This window comes from Pogona vitticeps, chromosome 4, assembly GCF_051106095.1.
Source record: "Pogona vitticeps strain Pit_001003342236 chromosome 4, PviZW2.1, whole genome shotgun sequence".
In the NCBI taxonomy this organism is placed as follows: Eukaryota; Metazoa; Chordata; class Lepidosauria; order Squamata; family Agamidae; genus Pogona; species Pogona vitticeps.
Window position 1 is genome coordinate 197,170,980 of NC_135786.1, and position 27,627 is coordinate 197,198,606.

The 27,627-nt window shown below is 41.8% G+C and overlaps 1 long non-coding RNA gene across 1 annotated transcript in view; it reads left to right on the forward strand.

The window, feature by feature from the left end:
- Positions 1–8,893: 8,893 nt before the first annotated feature.
- Positions 8,894–27,627, forward strand: part of LOC140706941 (uncharacterized) — a 78,396-nt gene continuing 59,662 nt past the window's right edge. The window contains exons 1-2 of the long non-coding RNA XR_013545411.1: positions 8,894–12,068; positions 18,613–18,748. This is a non-coding gene — a long non-coding RNA (uncharacterized LOC140706941). The remainder of the gene's footprint in view (positions 12,069–18,612; positions 18,749–27,627) is intronic.

The following is a 27,627-nucleotide window of genomic DNA, read 5'->3' on the forward strand; positions in this document are numbered from 1 at the left end:
CTGCTAGCAGTTTTTCTACTCTCTGGTAGCTTTAGAATAAATTTTATTAGAACCTTTATGAGCCCCCTGGTGGGAAATGGACTTGCTTGAGAAGTGACCCCCACTGGACTGGATCAAAGGCTTCATTTTCCTACTGGGGCTGTCCTGGTGCCTATGGAAAACCCATCAACAGAAGATGAATGCAGTAGAGTCCCTCTCACTTTATTCCCCAGCAACTGCTACTGAGCCTGGAGGGTGTAAATAGCTGTCATGACGAGGATTCCCCATGGATCTGACTGATCTTCTAGAGCCTCCCAAGCTGATACCCATTGCTTATAGTTCCATTCTTTTGTGGTACTGAATTCAGCATATATATTCTGTGAAAAAATACGTCCCATCATCCGTTCTCAATCTAGAAGAGTAGGATGAACCTTTTATTTTGTCTTTATTTTCATCTTGTACATGGGCAGTGTGCCTGACATTATGAAGGCTGCCCTTCCTTGATTATTGAATCTGCCACCGTGCAACTGATGCCATGATTAAGGGAAGCATTTGCCTGTACACAGGATGAGGTTGACCCCACATGTTGAAAGGAGGTAATAACTATATTTTTATTAAAGAAGCCTACATTTTACTGAGAAATTTCAACCAGCTGGAGGCTGGTCTCAGATTCATCATAAGGTGGTGGCATATATGGATGATAGTGATTATTGCCATCTATTTTAGTCAGATTTTCAAACTTATGTTTGTCACCTTGGTGGATGGAAGAGTCTAGTTGGGAGCACATTGGTTTTCCTATTAGGACTTCTTGGTGGTTTACAGTACCACAGACAATGGTACTGTTCTGCCTGGTTTGATTAGACAATGGGGACATTGTATCATTGTGGTTCTAGTTTTTCTTATCATGTTATACTTAGATTGGTGCTGTTTCGCATCATGCTCTTTGACATGTAAGGTCCCATTAGGTTTGGTCATGCCTATGAAGTAGGTCATTTGGAGCTTTGGGGTAGTCCTGACCATCTTGCTAATTATATTCAGTTCTACCAGACATTGTCACCTAAAACCAAAAAAAGCAGTTTTGTTGAATGTTGTTGGGTTTCATAATGGCCTGCGTACATGTGAACAAGCTGAAATTAAAATTTGCGAAATAGCAATGCTCCTAGTCTGTTAAAAGTCTGGCTTCGGGCTAGAATTCTGTTTGTTTTGGAAGAGTTTGCCTATCTCATTTTTAACCATGCCTTCATTACTTTAGCCAGAATTTAACTGTGGATCTAAGTCTGTGAAAGTGAAATGGGATAAGTTATGGTGGCAAATTGTTACTGATTAGCAAGCTGCAGGATGCACTCTTGTGCACATGTCCAAGAATGCAGTTGACACCTCATTAATTAGCAGCAATTTGCCATCTCCACTTATGCAAGCATAAATTTGTAATTGGATTGTGGCCATCATGTTTAGACTCCTCTGCTCATTGTAGTGTTGATGCAAAATGGTATCTCTGATTGTGTGAAACAAAATTTCAGAAGATGGGAAATACCAATATCATTGCTGAAAAGCCACCAAATGATGGCAAAACATCATATAACGGCATCATGCAGGAGGGGGATGTGATCTTCTGAGGAATTCCAGAAGGCTGGATTGGGACCTCAGATGTACCTGATATAATCCCATGGCCAGTAGGTCTACTCTAGTTCATAAGGTAATGATCAGTAAAATAATGAGGAATATCTGGTCCCTTTTCAAAATTCAGTAATTCTTCATACCTGAATCCACTGTAAGGCTAAAAGAAGAGACCAGTTTTCTCTCTGTCAGGAGAGAAAAGTGCAGAGGAGCACATTGCTGCAGATTTGTGAGGGGTTGGTGGGGAAACCCATCTCTCTGCTCAATAACTTGAGTCCTGAATTTCTAAGGGACCACCTGACTATATTCTAAGGGACCATCCTAACTTGACAAGATGCTAAAGATTTTGAAAATACCATCACACATGGGGGCCTGTTTCATGGGACACAGGAAAAAGCCCTGTCCTGTGTTGCGCCATGTTCTGGAATATGATACTCTGGTGTTACAATCAGCTCCCCCACTTGATGCTTGTAGTAAGAATGTTAAGGCACAGGTGTAGCCTTCCATCTGGCCTTGTCCCACTGACTGACAGCAGTGCATACTCGGTGTGATGCACAATTGTGGTGCACCAATTTCCTCCCTTTTTGTCACATTTATTAGTTCTGTCATGGCAGAGTAACAGAATTGAGAATTCTGAAGCATTGTATGATTTCTCCCTAGAGACAGTACTACATTTTATATCAATGTAATACATTTTAGCTATTTAACACAGAAATGGCTGCTGGGGAGGGGATACTGGTAAAGACCCTTGTGCCTTAACAAATCCCTCCTTTAGTTTTTGGGAGGCGGGGTTTGTCTTGCGACTGACCTGTGTCAGAAGACGGACTTCTCATGGAGTTCTCTTGGGAATTCCTCTCAAAGCCCATACCCTTGCAAAAGGAAATACCTCAGCAACTTCAGTTTATTCAAATTACTTGAAATTTCCAAGAGCCATGACCTGCACCTGCAATTCAGAAGGTAGAGAAGTTGTTTCCTCCCAATTCTAGGGAAGTAGCAGAGGAATAGGAGAGTGGAAATACAGCCCCTCTCAGCACATCTCATTTTGCAATGATAACAATTCTAATGTTTTCTGCCTTTTTGTCCTCCCTGATATCAGAATGTCAGTATTGGAGAAACACTGCCTGTGGACGTTGTACTACCACGTAGAGTATGGTTATGAAGTTGGATCTCCCTCTCCAATGCTGATCTTCTATGTCTGCTTTTGGAGAGGCATAACTTAAAAATCTTATGGCCCTTTGGATATTCTCCTAAGTTTCAGAATCATGGGATTCTGCAGTCTATTAGTGTGACGTGCCCTTTTTCTGTAAGTTTTTTTCACTAACCTGATGCCCACGACACGTTCTCTCCTTTATGTTGCCACCAGTTGACCTCTATCAACACCCTTTAATTAGAAAGATTGAGGTCCAAGCTGAGTATAAAGATGAACAAAACAGGTTTATTGGTTACAGTTCACTTAAACAGGTTCTTCACAGGCTTCAAAGTATTCATTAGATTAGTAATAACTTGCTTCACTCTTAACTCTCTTAGCTCTCTATAAGTTCCACACTCTTAACTGCCTACTTTAACTCCTCACTGTACCACACTCTCTAACTCCCACAGACTAACTGTGACTTTGGACTCTCATCTCTTGACTCAAACTGGCTAACTCCCAAAATATTTGCAAAGGCTTTCATGGCTGGGATCTAATGGTTGTTGTGGGGTTTTCGGGCTCTTTGGACATGTTCTGGAGGTTGTTCTTCCTAACGTTTTACCAGTCTCTGTGGCCGGCATCTTCAGCAGTCAGTCACCAGAGCACAGAGTGCTGTCCTCTGAAGATGCCGGCCACAGAGACTGGCAAAACATTAGGAAGAACAACCTTCAGAATATGGCCAAAAATCAATGTGACAAACCCAGACCTACTGGGATCTGCCACACGTTAACTAAGCTGCCACCAACCATTCCCTATAAGAAGTCACACAGACCAGGGATGGATTTTTAACCAAATAAAAGAATAAGGTTTATTTAAAACAACACACAGGAAAATAAAATGATCAGGTGAATAAGATATAGTAACGTGGCTTAGTCTCATTCATACATGCATACAGTTTGGTTCACACAGAACCCTTAACTTGAAGCACAGACCCTGAACCTATCAGTTCTGGCTAACCATTCAGACACCTGAACCCATCAGGCTGGTACTCTGACACACAGTAGTACCCTGTCTGACACACATACTCCCACACCAGCTTCTTCTTCCCAGCTGCTGCTTCTTCACATCCCAGCGTCTCCCCTTCACCACACAGGCTTCACATATATATACAGTACAGCCCCTCCTCCTGATGTCCCGCCTTCCACTCCCCATAGGATGGAACTTTCCCTCCAAACCCATGACAGACAGGTAACATCAGTGCTGTATGTAACACCTCCCCTCTTTATAAGTTGTTTTGTAGGGGGAAAGCTAACGTGCTTTTTCCCAAAAACAACCTGGATAAAACACACAAAACAGTTATACATACAATACCATACTTACTTATACTTACATTCTAAGTTAACCATAGCAATTAGGCATTTAAACATTTACCATATACATTACATCAATTTACCTTTATTCATACAAACCAAATTCAAGAAACAGGTACATTTAACTTTTTGTTCACCAAAATATATACATAGTCCATGTTCTTTCGCCGTCTTCATTCTTCAGGTCTTCTTGACAAGGCGTCAGCAACACAGTTCACTGACCCTCTGACCACCTTCACTTCAAAGTCATAGTCCTGTAGGTTTAAAGCCCACCTCATAAGTTTGCTATTGTGGGTTTTCATTGTCTTTAACCATTGCAGTGGTGAATGGTCAGTGCACAGAATAAAATGTCTTCCCCAGATGTAAGGCTTGGCCTTCTGGATCGCGTAGACTATGGCCAAACACTCCTTCTCCACGGTTGCCAAATGTCTCTCACCTTTTTGAAGTTTCCTACTCAGGTAGGACACTGGATGCTGGTCACCATTCTCATCCTCCTGGCACAGAACTGCTCCTACCCCGCTGTTAGACGCATCGGTGTAGATGATGAACTCCTGGTCGAAGTCTGGAGCACGCAGCACTGGATACTGGACGAGCGCCTCCTTCAACCTCTGGAACGCCTCCTCACAGTCGCTGGTCCACGGGATGCGGTCATCAGCCTTCTTCCTCGTCAGATCGGTCAGCGGAGCCGCAATCTCGCTAAACCTCGGGATGAACTTTCTGTAGTAGCCCACCAACCCAAGAAATGATTTGACTTTTTTCTTGGTGTTGGGTCTGGGCCAATCACGAACAGCTTCTATTTTGGCCTCGAGGGGTTTTATCACTCCTCCCCCTACCATGTGACCCAAGTATTTTCTTTCTGGGATACCCAGCTGCAGTTTGCTCTCTCTGCAGGGCCTAGGCCAAAGCACTTCCTCCCCTGGGTTAAAGTGCCTCTCACTGGCTCTCTGGTCATCCCAAGCTTTCTTTCTGACCTTTTGAGCTTGCAGGGTCTCTGCTGCTAGCTCTAGGTTCCTCTTTAGGTCTTTCCTTAGGTCATTCATCAAGGTGTCTATGTATGTCACAACACCTTGTGGGTCATCCTGGGTGATCTGCTCCCAATTTTGTTTGATCAAATCAAGGGGCCCTTTCACCCTTCTCCCAAATAAAAGTTCAAATGGACTGAACCCGGTACTGGCTTGTGGCACTGATCGATAAGCAAACAAAAGGGATTGCAGCTTCTGGTCCCAATTGTTTGGATTCTCTGCCAAGTAAGCCCTAATCATGCGCATTAGAGTCCCATTGAACTTCTCAGTTAACCCATTACTTTCAGGATGATAGGCAGTAGTTTCCTTGTGCTTAATTCCACAGATTTGCCATAAGCGTTTCATGAGCTTTGATGTGAACGATGCGCCCAAATCTGTGATTATTTCTGAGGCAAATCCCATCCTGGACATATACCCCACCAAGGCATCTGCCACTGTGTTAGTTTCAATGTTAGTCAAGGGAATGGCTTCAGGGTACCTCGTGGCATGGTCCACAATGGTGAGAATGAACCTGTTCCCCCTCTTTGTGGCCTTGGGCAAAGGTCCCACAATATCCACCCCTATGCATTTGAACGGAGTGTCAATCACAGGCAAAGGGCACAACTTTGCTTTGGTCCTGTCGCGGCTATTCCCCTGCCTTTGACACACATCACATTGTTTACAGAACTCCCTGATCTGCTTCCCTATGTCAGGCCAGTAAAAATTCTGTGTGATTCTCTGCTGTGTTTTGTTCACCCCTAAGTGTGCAGCAAACATGTCAGAGTGCCCCCTTTGTAAGATCATGGGGCGATACTTTTCAGGTACCACCAGCTGACTTCTGATCCCATCTCCCCCTTTTGAGATATTCCTCAGGGTCTCTCTATATAAAATCCCCTTTTTCTCCAGAAATCTCACTGGGGTTTCAGGTGTTAGCTGGGCGTCAGTCACCTGTTCAAAACACTTTTGGAGAGTGGCGTCTGCCTTTTGCTCTTGTCCAAATCTGCTGTCTGTGGTTAAGGTTTCCACCACAGCTTCTGAACTTCCCTCTGCTTCCGTCTCTGGCTCATCATTACCCCCTTGAACTGTCCCCGTGGTGGCTTGTGAACGTGTAATCACTAGCACCCGTTTCACATGTTCAGCCAGGTCATTTCCCACGAGCACGGCTGCTGGCAGAGTCGATGAAATTGCTAGCCGCCAAACTCCCCTCCAGCCTTGAAAGTTCACAGGTACCTCCGCTACTGGCAGAGAGATTACCTGCCCCTCAATCCCTGCCACCTTCATGCTCTCATTTGGGATTACATATTCCCTAGGAATAATATCTGGATGGCACAGGGTCACCTGGGAACAAGTGTCCCGCAGCCCCCGATACTGACGGTCAAGTATTCCTACGTCCACCCCTGCTGTCTCAAACAACTGGGAATCTTTTCTCACCAGTGGGCAGCGCCTGACCTCTACAAGAGGACCATTTTCCTCAGCCTGATCAGCAGCTGTAGCTGTTTCAGATTGAGTAGCCATGGCAACAGGCTCCCTCAGTGACAATGAGCCTTGCTCTTTCTGGACACAGAACACAGCTTTTGGCTTGGTCCCACTCAAATCCTGAGGCACAATTCCTTTTAGCTGCTTTAATTTCTCACACTCTGAGATTAGATGGCCCTTTCCCTGACAGAAATAACATTTTCTGGTGTATTTTGAGTCTTTCTCATCTTGTTTTGGTTTTCCCTCCAAAATCTGAGGTCTTAGTTTCATGTCTGAGGGCTTCCCTTCACCATGGCCCCCTCCCCCTTGCTGGCTTTTCCCTGGTCCCTGAGAGTACTTGCTGTAGGTTTCTTTAGGTTTCCCCATCGCTTTCCCCTCACCCAAGGGCTTTCTTATTTGGGAAATAAAATCTGCGATCTCGGCTGCTTCTGCCACAGATTTTGGTTTCCTTTCCCTCACCTGGAATTTCAGTTCCCCATGCAGGACTGAATAGAACTGTTCCAGCGCTATCAAGTCTTTGAGCTGCTGAAAGGTCTCTGTCCCCTCCTGAGATAGCCATTTCTCTAGCAGCCTCACCAATTGGGCCCCCACTTGGGTAAAAGTCTGCTCTGGTTTCTTTGTGAGGGACCTGAATCTTTGCCTCAGCTGTTCCGCATTTATCCCATGTCTTGCAAACACCAGTTTTTTAAACTCTGCAAAATCTTTCATCAGTTCCTCAGGCATCTCGGCATAGACTTCAGCCAGGCTACCACTGATTAAAGATCGCATGATGGTCATCTTCTCAGTTTCCCTCACTGAGAAGTCCACAAACGCTCTTTCCACTAAGGAAAAGAACACCTCAGGACAATCTCCCTTGTGGTACACAGGGAATTTCTTCAGGTCAGCCTTAGACAATTGGCCTCCCTCAGAATCCCTATTGTTATTATTGTTCTGATTCATCAGTTCCAATTTTCTTAATTCAAACGCCATTTTCTCTCTCTCCAATCTTTCTTCTCTTTCCATTTTCTCTCTCTCTATTCTTTCTTCTCTTTCCATTTTCTCTCTCTCTAATTCAAACTGTCTCTGTTTCTCTCTTTCCCTTTCCTCCACTTCAAATTGCCTCATCCTCAGTTCATGCTGTTGGGCTAGGAGTATTTTTCTGAGTTCTGGGTTTTGTTCTCCCGTGCTGTCACCTTGCACTGAGCCAAATTCATCCTCAGAACCTTGGTCAACCTGGGGGTCTTTCACTTCACCCATTTCTGCCATTTGGCTTCGAGTCAAGGGCATAATCCCCCCCCTCAGAACAGGCTGCTTTAAAAAGTCAAGCCTCAAAATAAAACGACCACTTTTTTTTCTTTTGCCTCAGAACCAGCTCTCCCTATAGATTGCTGCTGTCCTTTCAGCACTAACTTGCAACTGTTGCGAGCTAGAGTCTACCCCCCTCTGCTGGGCCTCTCAGCAGACAAACTAGCTCACTGCTATTTCACAGTTTTGCCTCAGCCTTTTCCCGCCAAAACAGGCTGCCTCAGAGCTCCCTAATCTAGTCCCCAATCTGAGGTTACACGTTCTTCTACTAGTGCACCCCCCCGTGAGGTACACCTAGAAGATTACCTACGCGCTCTCAGATTGTCCCTGACTAGACCCCCCTTGCTCTGGGCACACTTGCCAAGGCTTTGCTGGACCACTGGACAACTGGACCAGTCGTATCCCACACGCTGGACACCAATCAATGTGACAAACCCAGACCTACTGGGATCTGCCACACGTTAACTAAGCTGCCACCAACCATTCCCTATAAGAAGTCACACAGACCAGGGATGGATTTTTAACCAAATAAAAGAATAAGGTTTATTTAAAACAACACACAGGAAAATAAAATGATCAGGTGAATAAGATATAGTAACGTGGCTTAGTCTCATTCATACATGCATACAGTTTGGTTCACACAGAACCCTTAACTTGAAGCACAGACCCTGAACCTATCAGTTCTGGCTAACCATTCAGACACCTGAACCCATCAGGCTGGTACTCTGACACACAGTAGTACCCTGTCTGACACACAGACTCCCACACCAGCTTCTTCTTCCCAGCTGCTGCTTCTTCACATCCCAGCGTCTCCCCTTCACCACACAGGCTTCACATATATATACAGTACAGCCCCTCCTCCTGATGTCCCGCCTTCCACTCCCCATAGGATGGAACTTTCCCTCCAAACCCATGACAGACAGGTAACATCAGTGCTGTATGTAACAAGCCTGAAAAACCCACAACAACCATCAACTCCCAAAACTCTTCTTATCTGACTCCCCTCTGGTTTCTCTGGCTCCGCCTTCCAACAGCTCCCATTGATACATGCAAATAATCTGCTACATGAGGCGAAGCAAGATGATTGCCACAATTAGGTACTGGAAGGCATTATTTTTCTGCAAGAGAGTAACCATGGTTACCCTTTGGACTGTGCCCTACTTCTAGATCTCTGTTGGCAATTTGCCCAAAGGTAGCAGTATTCTAGAAGCACTGTTAAATCACTCCTCTTTAGGAAGGATTTTAATGCCTGGAATTTAGGGGTATCCAAGGAGCTGTAGCATTGATTGTTGGTACACAATCCCCTGAAAAATTCCAGAGAAGGTTAAGTCCCTCTTAGTCCAAACCAACTAACATGGACATAATTTTTTCAGAGATATGCATTAGATTGTGCCATACTCTTGCTTGAATTGTATGGGCGTTAAATCTCTATATTTTAATGTGTTTCGATCTTTTCTGATCCTATAGAATAAATAATTATCCTTGCAAACAATAATATGTGCAGCTACCACTGCTGAGACAAAGAGCCTAGGATGATTAAAGCAGGCAAGGAATTACAGTGGAAAGAGGGCTTCTCGACCTTAGGGAGAACATTTGAGAGAATTTCTTACTTACCTTGTTCAACCAGATGCTCTCCGCAGAACAGTTTTGTTTGTGTATGTGTGTTTTTAAAGCAAGGGAATTCTATTCTTAAGAAAAATTCTAGGGCAACTTGTAATTAAAACTGCTGTCAATGTCTTATGGTACATCAAACCAATTGAGACAATGACTAACTAAATGAGAATAGTGGAATGAATTTGTCAGTATTATGAGGCCATGAAGGGCACAAAGCTTGTTTTTGCTTAATGACAAAAAGAAACTCTGTTCATAACTGCTGAACAAGATGAAACAAGGACTGAGCTGATGGTTTCTGGCTGGCAGCATGGCTTGAATTGGGAGGGGGAAAGCCAGTGTGGTGGAAAGAGATGAAGAAAAACAACAGTTTTCCAGCATGCAGTATCTTCTTAGAAATAATGGGATGATAGTAACATAGTTGGAATATTACAAAACTGGCGGACGATTCTTGAAGATATCACTCCACCAATTGTAATTGAATCTGAAACTACTTTTCTTCCTCCTTGAGCTATAAGAAGTGGCAAATTGAGTACCTTGTATAGTCAGCACATAAATGAAGCTACAGTGGGGTCTTGACTTGAGAACTTAATCCGTATTGGAAGGCAAGTCAAAAAGTCTGTAAGTCAAGTCTCCATTGACCTACAGTGCATTGAAAACCGATTAATCCCGTAACAGGCCGTTTCTGTTCCATTTTGGTTTTTTTCTGGTCTGTAAGTCAAATCTCAGTCTGCAAGTCAAACCTAAATTTTGCGGCCAGAGAAGTCTGTAACTCAAAAAGTCTGTAAGTCAAACTGTCTGTAAGTCAAGGGTCCACTGTACTAAAGTTGTTCTTACTACTATTCACAAAGTGATATCACACAAGGGAATATTCCAGAAGCTGACTCCTTTTTTCATCAGTTAACCACTTCTCACCCAAACAAAGTAATTGTCGGGTGTTTTTCAACAAGTGTGAATGGAAGTGGGCAAAAGAGGGCATTCTGTAGACCATCTTGACTGCTGCTATTGGTACTGTCAACATTCAAGTTTCCCCTTGCTGTGCAAAGCTTGGCATCCTTTTTCCTGCTGGCCACATGGGCATGATATTGGGCCATTTCCTGGCTTTTTCAAATGTGGGTACAGAAGCACAATATTCTACATTCATAAATCAGGTTTATTTATTTATTTATTTATTTATTTATTTATTTATTTATTTATTTATTTATTTATTTATTTATTTATTTATTTATTTATATCCCACCTATCTAGTCAATTACGACCACTCCAGCAGCCAAAGATGGTTCCGTTGTAGGAACGCATGCTGGTCCAGAGAATAGATATTGTCTTTTATTAGAAAACAGAAAAAAAATCTGAAGAAATGGCTGTTATATGGTCCCAGTTCACTCATTACCTATCCAGTTGTTTTCAACACATGTTGAAAGGAATGACTGGTATCTCTTCTCTCCATCAGTGCTTTCTTATCTGAAGTGGAGATACAGTATATCTAGAGTGGAGAAAGTCTTGTGCATGTGTAATCTTGCAAGCAAGAATCCAGATTTTCCAAGGTTCTTGCTTATGTACAGGACCTTGGACACTATCCTATACTTTAAACACATCACTCTCTATCTTGAGAAAGCAACAGTGGAGGGAAGAGAAGCTAGCCACTCATTCAACGTTTGTTGATAACAGCCAGGTAGGTAAGAACTGAATAGGGTAAGAGAGAGTGTTAGGGTGGTGTATTGGATAGAGTGATAGACTAGGACTTGGGAGACATGGGTTTACATCCCTACTCAGCTGTGGAAACTTTGGGCAAAGGGAGGGTGGCACTGTTAAAACCACAACTTAAACATTTTATACTTTACACTGTTAGGGTCACTGTAAGTTGGGTGTGACTGGATGGAATATAAGAAACAAAACACCAGTTGCAGACTGGGAACAATTCGATCTATTATCCCAGGTGTGTCACAGCCCAGGGGGCATTGCATGTGTGGACACTGCACATATTGCAAATGCATCAGTTCTTCATTAATTCAGTGCATAATAAATCATACAATAACCTGCTTTTTCAATGCACAATAGCATACAGTATTTGGTGCATGGAGTCCAGGTGACCATACCAAGAAGGAAGATGTAGGCCTGATGCCAAGACTAGTGAAGAAACAACTAGTGAACTAATGATATACAAAATGAAGAGATCAGAAGTCATAAAACTTTGGTTCAATTTTGAAACTTGAGAGCCTAGTCCCCAAAATGTTTTATGAGACTCTTGAACTCACAGTACTGCTTGCTCTCTCTCTCTCTCTCTCTCTCTCTTGAAATATCCAGGAGTTTACTCAAAAGTATGAGAGACAATCTTATTGCTAGTCTTAGGTGGAGTAGACTCATTGATTCAGTGGGACATGACTTACCATTCAGCAATTGATTCAGTGGGTCTACTCTAGCTAATAGAATAATAGCCAGTAAAATAATTAGGAATAGCTGGTCCCTTTTAAAAGATCCATAGCATTTGCTTCACACCTGAACCCATTTTTAGGCTAAAAGAAGAGATCAGGTTCTCTCTTGTTTTCTGTGTTTCAAGAGGAAAAGAGCCAGAGGAGCATATTGATGTCGATTTGCAAGAGGGCAAGTATATAATTTCCCCCTCTTTCCTTTTTTAAACAAAAGTCCTCAAGAGAAATGTTTGTTGTTTCTAAGTTTCTGTATTTGTATATACATCTGGTTCAGTTGCCAGGATTAATTTTATTTACTTCCGTCTTGAATCATAGTTGTAAGTGGGTTTGCAAAAATGCAGTTATTGAATCAGAATAAGTGGTTATGTACTTCAAAAAATAAGTGGTTAGGTGGCATAATATATATTGGTGGAATAAACTTATGTAGTCATTGCAACACACATTAGAATTGGGAGGTCTATCTGTAGTAGTTTGTGTTGTAAGAAAGTGCTGCACTGCAATCTTTTATATGCTCTGAAACACTCTGGATATGTTAAGCTCTGTCAGTAAGAAACCTATATTTTAGTGCTCAGCTTCCTGTTGATTAGTTACACCAGTGCAAGTACAGAGGCCTAAACTGCAGTGGTGAATTGGTGCTAGTTATTCACTTGGTGTTTGTATTCCTTGTTGTGCACCAACACTCAGCAAGGGATACAGTCAGTGACTAGTGGCAGTTCACCCCTGCAGTCTTTACCGTTGCACTTATGCTGATGTTTTTAGCCAATACAATTGTAACCTGTATATTTTTAGTAGGAGTGTTTAAATTTGTGTTTTTGGACACCAGCTTCCACACTGCCTTGGAAATTCTGGAAGTTATAGTCCAAAAATACTCATCTGTAAATCTCTAATTTTTCTAATAAGGAACTATAACCATGTAATAAGGAACTATAACATTGTTATAAGCAACCATAATCCTGAAACATTTATGGAGGGAAGGGAAAGGAGGGAAGGGGAGGGGATTTATGCCCCACACCCTCTGGCAACCAGGTTACTCTGGGCAGCTAACAATAAGACAACACAATATCAAAACACAATAAAAATAAGATAATACAAACAATTCAGCAGATACGATAGATAAATTAAAACAGATGGCTATGAAGATGATAAAAAGGATGATGAAAGGATGGCAAAAAGGATGATAAAAGGGAAGCTGAGATATCAAAAACTTAATGCTCAGGAAAAGCCTGGTGGAAGAGCCAGGTCTTCAATGCTTGTTTAAACCCATCCAGCGAGGGTGCCAGGTGGATATCCATGGGCAGGTTGTTCCGAAGGCAGGGGGAGACCACCGAGAAGGCCCAGTTTATTGTTCTTTCCCTTCAGGCCTCCTTTGGGGTCAAGGCCCTCAACCGCCCTGCCTGTGAAGAATGGGTATTGTGGACAGATCTGGCTGGAAGCAGGTGTTCTGCTAGGTACCAAGGTCCTAAACAGTTTAGAGCTTTGAATGTTATTATTATAACCTTGAAGTCAATGTGTAAATGAACCAGTAGACAATGAAGGGCGGCCAGAATGGGGGAGATGTGTTGAAATTTCTTCACCCCTGTTATTAATCTGATCGCTGAATTTTGGACCAGTTGTAGTCTCCACATCAGCCTCAAGGGTAGCCCCATGTAGAGAGCACTGCAATAGTCTGTTCTTGAGATTTCAAGTGCATGAATCAAAGTCATGAGTGCCCCCACATCTAGATAGGGACACAGCTGGGCAATCCTCCAATGATGGAAATGGGCTGCCCAGACCACAGATGTCACCTGGGTTTCCATGGTGAAATCTGGGTACAGACAGATGCCCAAGCTGCAAACCTCATTCTTCGTGGGAAGAGTCACTCCCCCAAAGGAAAGGGAATTTCCCAACCCACTGATTCCAGGGCTGCTCACACATGAGATTTCTGGATTCAACCTCAGTCCATTTGCCCTCATACATTCCAGAATGGTCCCCAAGCAGCATTCAAGGGATGGAGCAGCATCCACTGCAGTTCGAGAAAAGGAGAAGTAGAGCTGGGTGTCATCAGTACACTGGAGCCCCACAACTCCAGATAACCTCACCCAGCAGCCTCATATAGATATTAAATAGCATTGGCGAGATGATTGACTCCTACATTGGGTCTCTTGAATTGGGTCACTTTGTGCTGTGACACACCAACGACAACAGCATACCATAAAGACCTATTGATGCTACGTGGCTTTCAAACAAAAAAGAACTTACACAATGAACAACCACGATTAAGAATAGACACCTGGCAGAAGGAAGCTAGATAATGTGCCAAAAGATGAGGTGAAATGAATGTTGAGTCTTGATCAGCAGCTTATATATTACAATCTTATATTATATTCTATTTCATACACATTTAAAATGCAGTTCACTTGACTTTATCTCTGCATTTGGCTCAACAGCACACATTTTGGGAACACATGTCTTATTTCCAGGGTCACCTGTCAATAAAACAGATGGGGCTCTTTGGGAATGGGGAGATAGATTGCAGATTAAATTACAGGCATATTTCTAAGAATAATTCCTATCTTAGAACTTTTGAAAATAAGGAATATTGTATAAATAATGAAATTTACTGCAGATAATAGGTTACACATGCTGGAAAACTATAATTTAAAATCAGCTATAATCAATGATGTGTAGTGCAGTTTTAGTAGTGCATTTCATCCATCCATCCGCTCTAGCATTACAATTTCAGCCGTGATAGATTTCTTGATTGCAAATGGGGGAAAAACAAAAAGGTAAAGTACAGAAGCCAAGCTATAGCTGTAAAGATCAGTTATATTAGGCTATCTTCCTTTTTAAAAAAGAAAGAAAGAAAAGAAAAATGCTCAAAGATATTTAAAAGGTAGTCTCTGAATGGCAAGAAGAAATGAGTGGCTTTCTCCCTCTGCCTTAACTGGAATGGGCAAATCCCAGAGGATCTGGAGGCCAATTTTCTGCCCTCAGGACACCGTGGAAGCTGCACCATCCACAGGAATGGGCAACAATTGTATAAAGTGTGTGTGTCCGTGTGTGCATGCACATAAATCAAAAGTACAGTCTTTATGGAAATCTACTTTCACTTTCATTTCGGGAGGAAGGAGGTACAAGACAGGTGATAACGGAATAGAGAAAAAAAATTTAAAAAAATCTGCTGTTCACCATTTGTTCCTCTGCAATTTCCAAATGTAAAATGCAGACTCAGTGAAGACAATAAGGGTCTAGGATGCACAGTGAATAATTTATCGCCATTCTCCACTAATTGGAATGGGATTCAGGAAATTGATCATACAAAAAAAAAGACTGTCACCATTAGGTCCTGCTATGTTCAGAATGGCATGCTTTTACTTCAGACCTTTCCCAGAAACCTTCATCTTAACTCAGCAGATAGATATCTGTCTGCACAAACAGGCTTACCCATGTGGAGCCAAGGTGGTTGCAGAAATGCATCTGGCTTTTAACTCTATCCAAATCATAGCTTTTTCCTAAGGGGATCCAGCGTCAGGACCTGGTGTGTCCAGGCAGCTGCTGGGCCCATGTAACATGAGAGAGGCCACTACTGCTGACAGCCATTCTCTTCTGCCGCTCCTCATTATGGTAGCTGCTGAGAGGTCTTGCCCTGATGAGCATTGTTCGCATTTGAACCTCACTGTATTCTCAGTCAGAAGTGGCTGCCATTGATCGCAGTCACTGTTCTCTGCAAACTTATGTGAATAATGCTGGCTTGCTTGCTGCTGGAACCAGTTGGAGAATTCCTCCCTGATCATATATGTCACTATGGGCTCAGTTGTACCTTTCAGCCTTAATTGCCTTGCTGCCAAATACTCACTGGGGCCACTCCGGTTGCTGTTGATGCTGCAGTAGTTGGTGAAATTACAGTGGGGAACAGTACACCCATCTACGCTATCCAGAGTTTCCTGGATTGACAAAAATAAATAAATAAAATATCTCTTAAAGAAGGTCTGCTGTTACCATAGAGCTTGGAAAGCTATTTTTTCAAAAGGAATTAGTTTCTGCTACTCATAGTCTAAATATCTTGTCAAGATGCTTTTGAAAATGTCTCAAAATATTCCTTAAACAGTATTGTTTAAATGTAACTGTGAACATTTTAATTACACAAGCAACATATTTTTTTATTTTATTTTTTACATTTCCCTTGAAATTTAACTTTATTGCAACCCTGAAACCCCAAAATGTAAACACTGTAGAAGGAGCCTTGTGGCAGGGTGGTTAAATTGCTGTAATACAGCTTTCTATCCTTCCAAGGTTAGTAAAATGAGTACCCAGCTTGCTGGGCAGGGGGCAATGTGTAGCCTGCATAATTAAATTGCAAACCGCCCAGAGAGTGCTTGAATTGCTATGGGGTGGTATATGAGCAGCACACTTTAGACCCCCCTTTTTTTTTGCTGGCAGCTGCATTGTTTGTTGTCACTCTTTTACTTCCAAGTTCTTCATTATTACATAGTACAGTAAAACACAAACTTTGTCATTCATGGTTTGCCTAGCCATTAAGAGAGATACAATCCATCAAGAGAGGTACAACGAACAGATGTTTGTCTCTGGTCTATCATCAGTGTAGCTTCTACTGAATGCCACATATTATACTGAGATAATGTTTCAAAAGTATCACTACCAAGTAATGTGGTAGTGATACTTTTAAATGGTGCTTTCAATTCTTATTGAAAGCACCATTTAAGGGTGCAATCAGACAGGGAAATAGCTCACATTTTGGACCACTTGTGCCATTGTCTGGTACAAGCTCTTTTCTGCCAGTCACTTGATGTATGTGAGATCATGAACCAGCAGCTGAATTACTCTTTGGGCCTGTACTGGAGTGATTTATTTGTGGGTGAAAGGGTTGCTTAAAGGAGATTGTTCCCAGCCAAGTGAACCTGTCTGGTGTAATCAGACATAGTCCTTTCTCACTGCTTATTCACATCTTAGTTTATTAAGTTTTTCACCCCAGCTTTCCTCCATTTTCTAATGTGCAGATGGAACCATACAGCTGAAAAAACAGCCGTTTCCCATTTTATTTCCTCTAATGGAAGTTACTGAGACACTCTGCCACTCCCTAGTATGGGAGAAAGGTCCTGTGTAGAGATGGGGGTATTCGGATATGAATACGAATATCCCCACACAAGTGGCGATAACAAAGATCCAGCCCCGTGGGCCAGATGGTCCACTCACCAATCCACCATGGATGCCATGATTCTGCCAATGGCTTGGCAGATCGTGATTGGCTAGCCACTCCTGGCAGGAGATGGGAAGACAAGGGTTTTTTCGGCAGCCTTCAGGTTCTTTTAACAAATTCTCCACCTCTTGAATATGGGGTCTTCATATCAAAACACTGGCTGCCACACAGAAGAAAAGGTATCTGTTCTTCACATATGCTGTGCGAGAGAGTGAGTGAGAGAGAACCTGTTCTGTAATAGCAGTGAAATTCCCTAGCTGGAACATTGCATGTCATCTATCGTACTAGAATTTCCTGTACAACATCCTATTTTAACTGAAGAATTATATCAGGAACAATCTGCTAGCTGCTCACAGTGTCATATTATTACAAAGTTTTCTGAATTGTGGGCATAGAAGCATTACATTCCTTTGTTTCTAACTATTTCTGAACAAAAAAAAAAAAACACTCTTCACTGCATAATATATTCTCACTGTGCCAATTATTAGAACATCATTCTCTCAAGGCAAGTTCAGACGTGAGTTCCCCCATGTAAGTGCCAATGAAAAGCTTTCTCCTGCGGTTACACATTTTGCGGTAGTGAAAACATCTAAAGATTTTTTTTACAGTGTGGGACTGCTGAAATACATGCCATGCCAACACAGCTTGAGTCTGAGTAGTGATGGTCAATAAGAAGTGTTTGGATGTTACTGCTTGTTGACGGAGCATAATTACAGGAAAGAGGTTTCTAAAGAAATACTGTATATGATGTGCTGGCAAAATTCGTTTGGGATTTTGCCTTAGAAATGAACTTCACAGGCTGTTAAAAGCCTCCAAGTGAGACCTCCTCTCTCACTGGTCATTGGGCCCAAGCACATTGTTTTAATTTGAATGAGCACCAGGATTTGAGCTTGGTGTGTTTGGGAAAACCCTTCTCTTTTCCTCCTGCAGAGTATGCTGCCACTGCTTCTGTTGCTGTTACAGTGGCGCCTCGCTAGACAGTTACCCCGTATGACAGTTTTTTCGCTAGACATTGGCTTTTTGCAATCGCTATAGCGATTCGCAAAACAGTGATTCCTATGGGGGAATTTCGCTGGACAATGTTTGGTCCCTGCTTCGCAAACTGATTTTCGCTAGATGATGATTTTGACAGCTCCCTCCGTGCTTGCAAACAGGTGTTTTGGTGATCTAAGCTTTGCAAGACAGCGATTTAAACAGCTGATTGGAGGTTCGCAAAGCAGCTTTCCTATGGCTGATCTTCGGTAGACAACTATGATTCTTCCCCATTGGAACGCATTAAACAGGTTTCAATGCATTCCAATGGGGAAATGCTTTTTGCTAGACAATGATTTCGCTAAACAGCGATTTCAGTGGAATGGATTATCATCATCGAGCGAGGCATCACTGTACTTGGACAGATAGGGCCTTAAGCAGAAGGAGAAGAGTGTGTTTAGTAGTGCCAGGAGGCTGGCTAGGAGGATATTTGAGGGTATAAGAGAGCCAGTAGGAGGTGAATTTTATTTCCTTATTGCTTTTTCAGAATTGATTGATTTCTCAATCCCTCCATGAGAAGTTCAGTGGTGCCAGTGTGGGGGCTGTTAATCACAGAGTGTGCTGCATCCATTATCAGTACATGCTGTTGAGGCCTGCTTCTAACATCTGGAATTTCCCTACAGGTGAGTGTGTCTATATGGTCCATCTGAGATCAACATGTGAGTGCTGAATTGGAAGTCTGGGAAGGAAGCAGTGCTCTCTGAGGAACTCGAGGATACACCAGGGCTTTGGTCAGTTGAATGAGAAGGGCCTTGAAATACAGTATAGCACAACTGGCACATTTGGAAGTGTGAAGTAACACATTATCATCTGGGAGCAGAGTTTAGGGCCATTTAGTCCAGAGTCTAGAACTTCGAACTGATTGTCTGGTGCTTATACATACACATCTTAGCAGGGAGTCCATGGCAGCACAAATGCCTGACAATTTGGATGTGCACCCATTTTCACACAAGTATATTTATATTAAGGAAAGCATAATTCAGGAGGTTGCTCCAAGTTCCGAGATGTGGTAGAGCTATGTTTCTGATATAAATTTGGTAGTGATGCTACCCTACTAGCATGATGTTCATTATTATTTGAAAAATGCAAATCTCCTTATTTGGGCCAGATCTGGATTAATTTGTCAAACCATGCAGACAGAACGAGCCATTATCCTTTGTTTGGAGGTAAGTGATTAAGTCTATATGTTGTTGTCAGGGGGAGGGTGCCTAATCAGTGTCTTTATACAGCAACAATAAATATTATAACCTCCTTTGCTTTATGTTTTTTGAGCAATGCAATCTGGCAACTAGTTTATCTTCACTAATTAGACTGAGAGCTTTGGGGGATTTATGTACTGCAACTCCTCTGTCTCTTTCTCCTGATTAGCACCGAATTTACACTCACAAGTTGCTGTTGCTAATATAGTTTGTGACATTTTATTTACAGATATAATGATGCTATAGTTGTGATCCTTGCATTGTTAGAATATTTATTCATGTACAGGAGAATGAGGAAGTCATTTCTTGAGTTGTACACCAGAATGCTTTGGTTTTCTTTCACTGATGTTACTCAAATACTTTGCCATTTCTATCAATATATCATTCGTATAATTAACTATTACTTCGGATACTCATTGTTCACAGATTTGTTCAACTAATGGTCTCATCCCCTGAATGGATGAGTGAATGTACCTATGTAACTTTCCCCAAACCTAGGAAATAACACATGGGCAAAGATCCGATTGTGTTCCACCAGATTTGGGTCTTCCTTGCTTTCCTCTTTTGCTCTAGCACTTTGAGGTGTAAAAACCCCTGAAGCAAAAGGTTTCCCAACCTTCTAGAGTAGGTTTTCAGGGTGCACGGGAAGCTGCAGGAGGAAAGGTGGCTTGAAAATTCAGGCAGAAGCAGCAGAATCCAACAGGATTACAACACTGGTTACTGGCACTGATGACCAAACTTCTGGTTTTGATGATCAAATGTTATGCAATCATTTTCACTAGAAGGAATAGCATCCAGATCTCAGAGAAGTTACTTTCCTGGACTACAACTCCCAACATTTCCCAGACAGAATGGCCACTGGTCATGGCTGGCTGGAACATCCTTAAAGTCCAAAAAGGTAATTTCTCTAAACTTCTGCAAAGTGTGGGGAGGTATAATGGAAATTTAGAATGAAAGGACTTCTTCCCAATTGTTTGAGTACTTGTACTCAGAAGTCTTATATTGAAAGCGTACACGTGAGAATGTAAGTGTATTAATTTATAAAATAAGACAACTCTCTCCTGACTAATGTTCATGCTGACCTACAGTGGCCATGACTGCTAAAATTTGGCTATCTTGGTATTTCTGGGATTTCTTTTAAAACCCAATTAAAACCCACATTGAAACTGAAAATAATCAAAAAGCAAGCAGCCAAGCTAAAAAAAAAGTACAAAAAGAAGAGTGCATAAACACCAAAGCCATATAATTTCATGGTTTTGAGAATGAACATCCTTTGGTGCCGTGTATCCTAGGCTCTACCATATGGCATGGAATCATGGACTTTTAGTACTGGCTGCTTAAAAAAAAAGAACAGAAGCATTTCAGATGTAGATCTATTATGTGACACAATTAATTTCTTGGACCAAATTAAAATAATTGGATGAAGATTAAGATATCATAAAACATATAATAATTGGATCACATAATGAGAAATGAAAGGTACAGATTCTTACTGCTGACCATTCAAGATAATATAAATGGGAAAAGGAAGGAAGGAAGGAAGGAAAAAGAATTACCAAAGAACCTTCAATGTAACCAAATCAAAATAGTTCCTCCCAGCCAGAATAACCATGATATGCAGTCTCTAGTAGTAGTAGTAGTAGTAGTAGCAGTAGTAGTAGTAGTAGTAGTAGTATATAGTATGTAGTATACTTCTTCCAACATGTGGGGGATACCCTAGAATCCATGTAGACTGGCAGACTATATCTGCAAAATAAGGGCTCTTCTTTTCTAGGATTAATAGATGATATGTTTGCACCTGTAACAGAAGTTTAACCTGCTATAGCTCATCACATAATGCTGTGCAGTTCTCTGAACTAATTTGAGGTGCTGAAAACTGAAGCTACCTTTGTGAAGTAAAAAGATTATAGGAAATGCTCTCTTTTGGATGTTGGCCATATTGAAATATATGTGGTTAGTACATACATACCTCTAGGTTATAAAAAGCAAACAGTTAAATCCACGAATGATAATGAACAGATGCTTCCCTTGCACAAATGAATTTTCATACCAAACACAACCTGGCTTCAAGATTTTATCAGAGTTAAGTGTTTACCATTACAGTTAACTGGGTTGGGGAAACAAACTATGTTGACAGTGTCCCATCTGGTTATTTTTGCTTCATTGTTTTCACCTTTTGGGAGATGCTTGCTCATTCTGTTCAACTGATTCTGGCCCCTGTCTTAGTGCAATCCACATCTTACATATGGTAGAGAATATCCCCCATCCTGTTGGAGTATTGCACACTGCATGCTGTCCTTAGGCCAGAACTGTTAGCAGAGCAAGCACCAGCCAAGTTAACTTGTGGATTCAGCCCCTGAAAATTGGAATGGTTACCACAGCACAACTCCCTTTTTGGAGAGAAATCACATCCATGCTTCTTTTCTAATTATTTTATTGATTGATTTGATTTGATTTGTATACTGCCCATCTGTCTACTAAGACCATTCTGGATGGTTCACAACAGGAAATGGAACAATAATCAGCAACAATAGAAAGTATGAAAGCTGATGGTTGAAGTCCTATTTCTTAGCATAAGCCAAATTATATGGTAACTTTCAGTCTTTTCTTCCCTGGTGCATAAACTACCTCTGCTGTTATTCTCAGGGAGGGTATACATACATGCTAGCTTGGTGCATGTTATAATTATACAAGGTTATGATCTGGATTACTGTAAGCAACAGGATTTAAGCCAGAGTGGGAATCTTAGTTCTAGCTAACTAAAACAGAAAGACAAGGAGCTGAGGCTGACTCCTCACTCCTGAAAACAACAACAGAAGATGTCTTCTCTGTCAACTCCTGGAAAGGATGAAGAAGGAAATGTGAGAAAGGAGGAAGTAACATTGGCAACACTAAGAATATCAATCTATGGTCAAAGCAGGTAACAATCCTGAGGGAGTTCTTCTCCCTCTATCTCCTCCTCCCAGAACAAAGCCACACATCTTCTTTAGTGTACCTATTTACCTCCAGCAATTACTACTGAATCGATAAAGGCAGAAGAGCCACATGGCACCTTAAAATGTGTCACCTCTAAAATTGAGAGGGAAGCGATGAGTAGAGTAGCTCTTCCCACTTGTATTAGAATTTTCATTGATTTCTGTATATAAGCTCTATTCACTTATTATGCCTGAACCTGGGGAAGCCTAAATAGATGGTGGGAACAAAGGCACACACACAAGCCATGTCTCCTATGTCACTCTACAGAACCCAGCACAGCCTTTGTGTATTTAAGTTTGCAAAGGAGTCTGTAAATATGTTCCACTGTGCATCCTTACAGTGCTCATCGTGATCAGGACTCCTGCCTCATTGGGGTTCCTGATTGTGGGAGCACTGTAGGCATGTCCAGTTGAATATGTTTTGATGCTCTTTTGTAGACATTCACATTAAACATATGGGATTCTTGATAATATTGGGAAAGGGCAGAGATGTAATGGGTGTCTGTGTGTAGTAAGGAGCTGTCCTTGAGATTTAAGGCCGGATAACTGTTAGAAGAAGGAATTTCTTAACTAGATAAAGCATATCCCTCATCTCCTTATCTTGCAAATCAGCTTGTTTTCTTTTGTTATTAGACTTTGGGAGCAAAGTACTGTTTTTATACACGTCTGATTTCTCAAACAGGACAGTCTACCTATCTGGTGTATCTGGAACATTAATATGATTTAATCTTAAAAATTGACTGCCTATAACATACAGTTTGGCTTGCAGAACCACGAGTTCCCACAGCTATAAATCATATGCAGTGTATCCTCAAATAGAGGGAGCTTCTTGCTGTGGTGATGCCTGGTACATGTTGAGGACATAAAAATTGTGATGTAGGGGAATAGAGTTAGTAGGCTCTGCTCCTCAACTTCACTGTATAGTCCATATGTTTTATGAATATCTAAATGAGGATTAAAATGCATTTCTTTGAAAATTATGGCAGGGTTTTTTACTTAGTTGTGATGCTTTCCTCCCCTCATGTGGGTAACCCTACCTCGTCTGTAAGCCAGACTAGTTGCATAGAGGAGTAGGTTACTAGAGTGAAATGATACCGTAATATTTTTTTATGAAATAAATGTAGCCTTCCTTGTTTTAAACCAAATACAATCTCAAGCACTTTGATATCAAAATATCAATAAGACTTTAATTCACTGTATGAATTGCGGTGTAAATTAAGCAATTACTGTACTTAGGTGATGCATAATGTATTTTTATCAGTTTTCAAGTATATTCTATTTCCTAATAGAAAATGAAGAATAACTGACATGAAGACTATCCAAATGGCAGAACATAAGGGATATTGATAGTGGCAATAATGGAAACAGAAAACTGATGGTTCAGATGTGCTGTATCTTTTTAACCTACAACTGTGGTCTGTGCCCAACTAATTTTGTCTAGCACCACTATAACCAAGCATCAATAGCAAAACCTGTATATGCCTCTGTGACGAAAGAACTGCAATCAGGGTGACACGTAGGCATGGGATTTTCAATTTTTTTGGACTACGAATCCCATTATTATCTATAAATAGATAACAGATCCAATAGTTCCACCTGATAGACTCACACCTAGATGTGGCTGACCTGGAGAAAAGACATAACGAGGAAGGCTTCATGGCTCATCATAGGCCTAGCTCTGCCTAGTTTCCTATTCAGAAATGAAGCAGCTTCACTACTAGCTGGAAGTTTTCATTTTGAACAGGAAGCTAGAGCAGAATGAGGCCTGTGCTAAGGCACAAAGCCCTCTCAGCTAGACCTTTTCTCCAGGTGAACCATATTGAGGTGTCTGTCAGGTGGAACTTCCAAACTGAAGAACTGTGGATTTTATAGTTTTTTTAAAAAAAATCTGAAAATCCCTTGCCTCGTAACATGGAATAAGGTAGAGGGAAGTGATTTGACTCTTGAAAAAACATTTGATATTACCAATAATTGACAAAAAAGTCAGTTGCATCATACAATAAATGCCATTTTGATTTACTGATTGACTTTGCCTGAATTTTTAACAACTTGGTTCCCTCCTTGTAATATAATTCCAGTCATCTCTAGACAGCACAACCTGCAGTTGGAGGCTGCTGAAATGGTCTGATATAATGCATCTGGAAGGCATGTAGTTCAGAAAGCCTATTATACATGTTTACTCTGAAGTAAACACCACTACGTTCAGCAAGGCATACAGTAGTTCTAGGGAATAGCGTTGGAGCTTCAAGTGCCAAAATGTCTTGGGCTGTTTCAGACTTCAGGTACTGCAATTCTTTTATCTTCCCTAACATATTAGAGATGTTTCTCATTACAGATGATGGGCCAAGTGACAATGATTTGTTAGCACAGGAATGGGACTATTAATTATTTGAAAGCCATATACTAGATGAACTTGATTGTTTCTGGGGCAAAGGTCGGAGTCTATCATCAAGGGATGCAATTATTTTATACCCATAAGATGTTACGTAAAGCTGGGTTGTTAATCTATTTAGTGCACTAAGAAGTTTTGATCTCCATTTAGGCCCTTGGCAATGCACTCAAATTTCTTTTTGTCACCAGTCCCTGCTGTCTCTGTCTTGGGACTGCCTTTGTAGTTCCCTTTTTCTGCAATAGTCACTGCAGCTTCTGTAACAAAATATCCTAGGAGGTTCAAGTGTTTTTCACTTTCTTCATGTTGCCATTCCTGATGTCAGATTTGCATCCATTCATTCATCTGCACAGATTCTCCTGTTTGTCTTATGTAGAAAGCAGGAAGCAATATACTGTACAGTTTTGGCATAACTCGTGTTAAGGGATAAACAGGTAAATAGAGCCCTGATGTTGTGGCTGACACTATTTGCACCTTTGATGGTGCTGCCGGTGTAAATCTGGGGCACCACTGGCAGCTAGGTTTATGGCAGAGTCTTATTCCCGCCTCTGTCTCCATGTTGTGTTGCTTGCTGTGTGTCAGCAGTTGAATAAAATTGGTAAGTACAGGCTGGCCCCTCAGAAGCCTGGGAGAGAGAAGTATTGTTCTCTAAAATGGGCTGCAAGTCATTGGTAGTCAAAGCTGGGAAGCTGTAGGTGGCTGTAGGTTTAGTTAATTTTTTTGTTTTTGTTTTTAATTTAAATGATGCTTCCCCGCTATACCTCCTGCAAGTAGAGCCAGCCTGCGTAGCTGCACCATCCCGGGATGCCCTCAGGAAGAGAATGGGTAAAGCACTTCTGAGTACTCTCTGCCTGGAAAATCTGAAAAGGTTGCTGTAATTCAGAATTGATTGGTGGCACATTATGATGACGGCGATAATGATGATTACATTTGTTACTGGGAAAAGTAATGTTACAGCTAACTAGTTTCTTTACCCAGCATGTTGTTAGTCTGTGGGACTTCTTGCCACAGGATGTGGTGATGGCATCTGGCCTAGATGCCTTTAAAAAGGGATTGGACAGATTCCTGGAGGAAAAATCCATCACAGGTGACAAGCCATGATGGGGATGTATAATATCCAGGCTTAAAAGGAAAAATGCCCAATGCAGGAGAGGGGTATCAGGAGACAGGCATCAATTTCCTACACTTTTGCCAGAACTGGGAATCATGGTGGCTTACTGTGCGATATAGATACACTCAGGTTTTTGGTCTTGCAGCAGAAACAATGGTGTGGCCCTGCGCTCTCTCTCTTCATAGTGAAAGATGGTGGAGGAAGAGTCAGATGGAACTTTTCTGAGTGAATCTGCATCACACAGTTACAGCAATTTGATGCCTCGTAAGCTGCCAGGGTTCCATCTTACAGAATCCTGAGGTCTGTGCTGTGGCGAGGCTTCTAGTATTCTCTAGCTTACAGCTTCTCCTTGCAATGATGATAACTCCAATGAAGTGCTTAACTGGGGCAGCAGAAGAGCCACTGGCAGACATGTACCACTCACTCGTTCTATGTTGGATCAAGTGAGCTGCTTCTGTACAGGTAAACTTAAGAGGGCTAAGAGGATAAGAAGGAAGAGGGCAAAATGTCAGTTGCTGTGGTGGTAGGAGGAGCAGTTTGTTTTGACTGACTGCCTCATCACCACCAGAGGTTGTTGCATGGTCACCTCCTTGCCCAAGGTCTGGATCTTTGGGGCCAAGACACTGCAGGAGGTAAGGCTCAAAGATCCATGTCTTAGCCCAGCTGCATTCCAGAGGTGAGCAGCCATGCAGCTGTGCTTCCTGCTGCAGTCATCACTGCTGCCATCCCCTTCTTGTTTCTATTCCCTTTCCTGTAAGCATCCCTGTAAAACCTCCCTGGGACTGAGGAGGGCACATCCTATCCCAAATCTTCTTAGCTAGCTCATGCTCATTTCCCCCGTTTCAAACTGAGAAAGGGATATATAGCAGAAGAGTAAGTTTGTGTGCGACTCTGCAGCCTCTCCCTTTGATAACCCACATGGAGAAGAGGCAGTGGCTTGGTGTTTCCATGCTCTCTGCAACATTATGATGTATATAGTTATCACCTTTCACCACATTCATCTAAGAAAAAGTCTTTGTGCTGTAGAAGCAGCCATTTGAGGCACAGTACATATCCAGTGTCGATCTCTTTTCCTTAGTGAAAATCACCATTATAATCTGACATTGGAAAGGTTTTGCTTGGTGACCACATTATCAAAATGTCTGCATTCTAGACATTTTTCTGCCAGGCAATCTGGAGAACATTGGCCCTCTAAGGGTTACAACATTGCAATTGTTCTTTGCAAATAAAATTCACATCTGTTCTGACAACTTATTTCAGCCTGATGCAACTTGAAAAGGTCGAGATTAATCCCAGAAAATCAGAGTTCTATTGGAAAGGCCAAATCAACTTTAATTGTAGCTCATTGCTATTTATATTGACATTTAGCCATAGTGGAACATTATTCTTTTCATTGCTAATGTTTGACTGTGGAATCTTTGTGAGTGCTCTTATTTGATGTTGAACTGTGTTTCAGGCTGCATAACATGAACAGCTTATATATTCTAACATTGGTTTCACTTACATTATGTGAGCACTGCTGCCCACACCAAGAGTTGGGATGGTGTGCATACCCTTCCCTGTGTGAGTACCCATATACTCAAGGCCAGAAGGTTGAGGCAACTCTTACTTTATTGAGAGGGAGGTGGGAGTTACAATCCTGGTTTCTTCACTAACACCCCCTCACCCCCCAAAGTCCTGCCTTTAGGGAGCCATGTTTCCTGCACTGCCGTCCTGCAAGCTTAGTCTTTGGGTTTCACTGGGACCAATCAGAACAGGAATTGTGGAGTTGCCAAAAGTCTTTATCATAGTCCACGGTCCCTGATCCTTTCCAAAGGGGGGGGGGTTA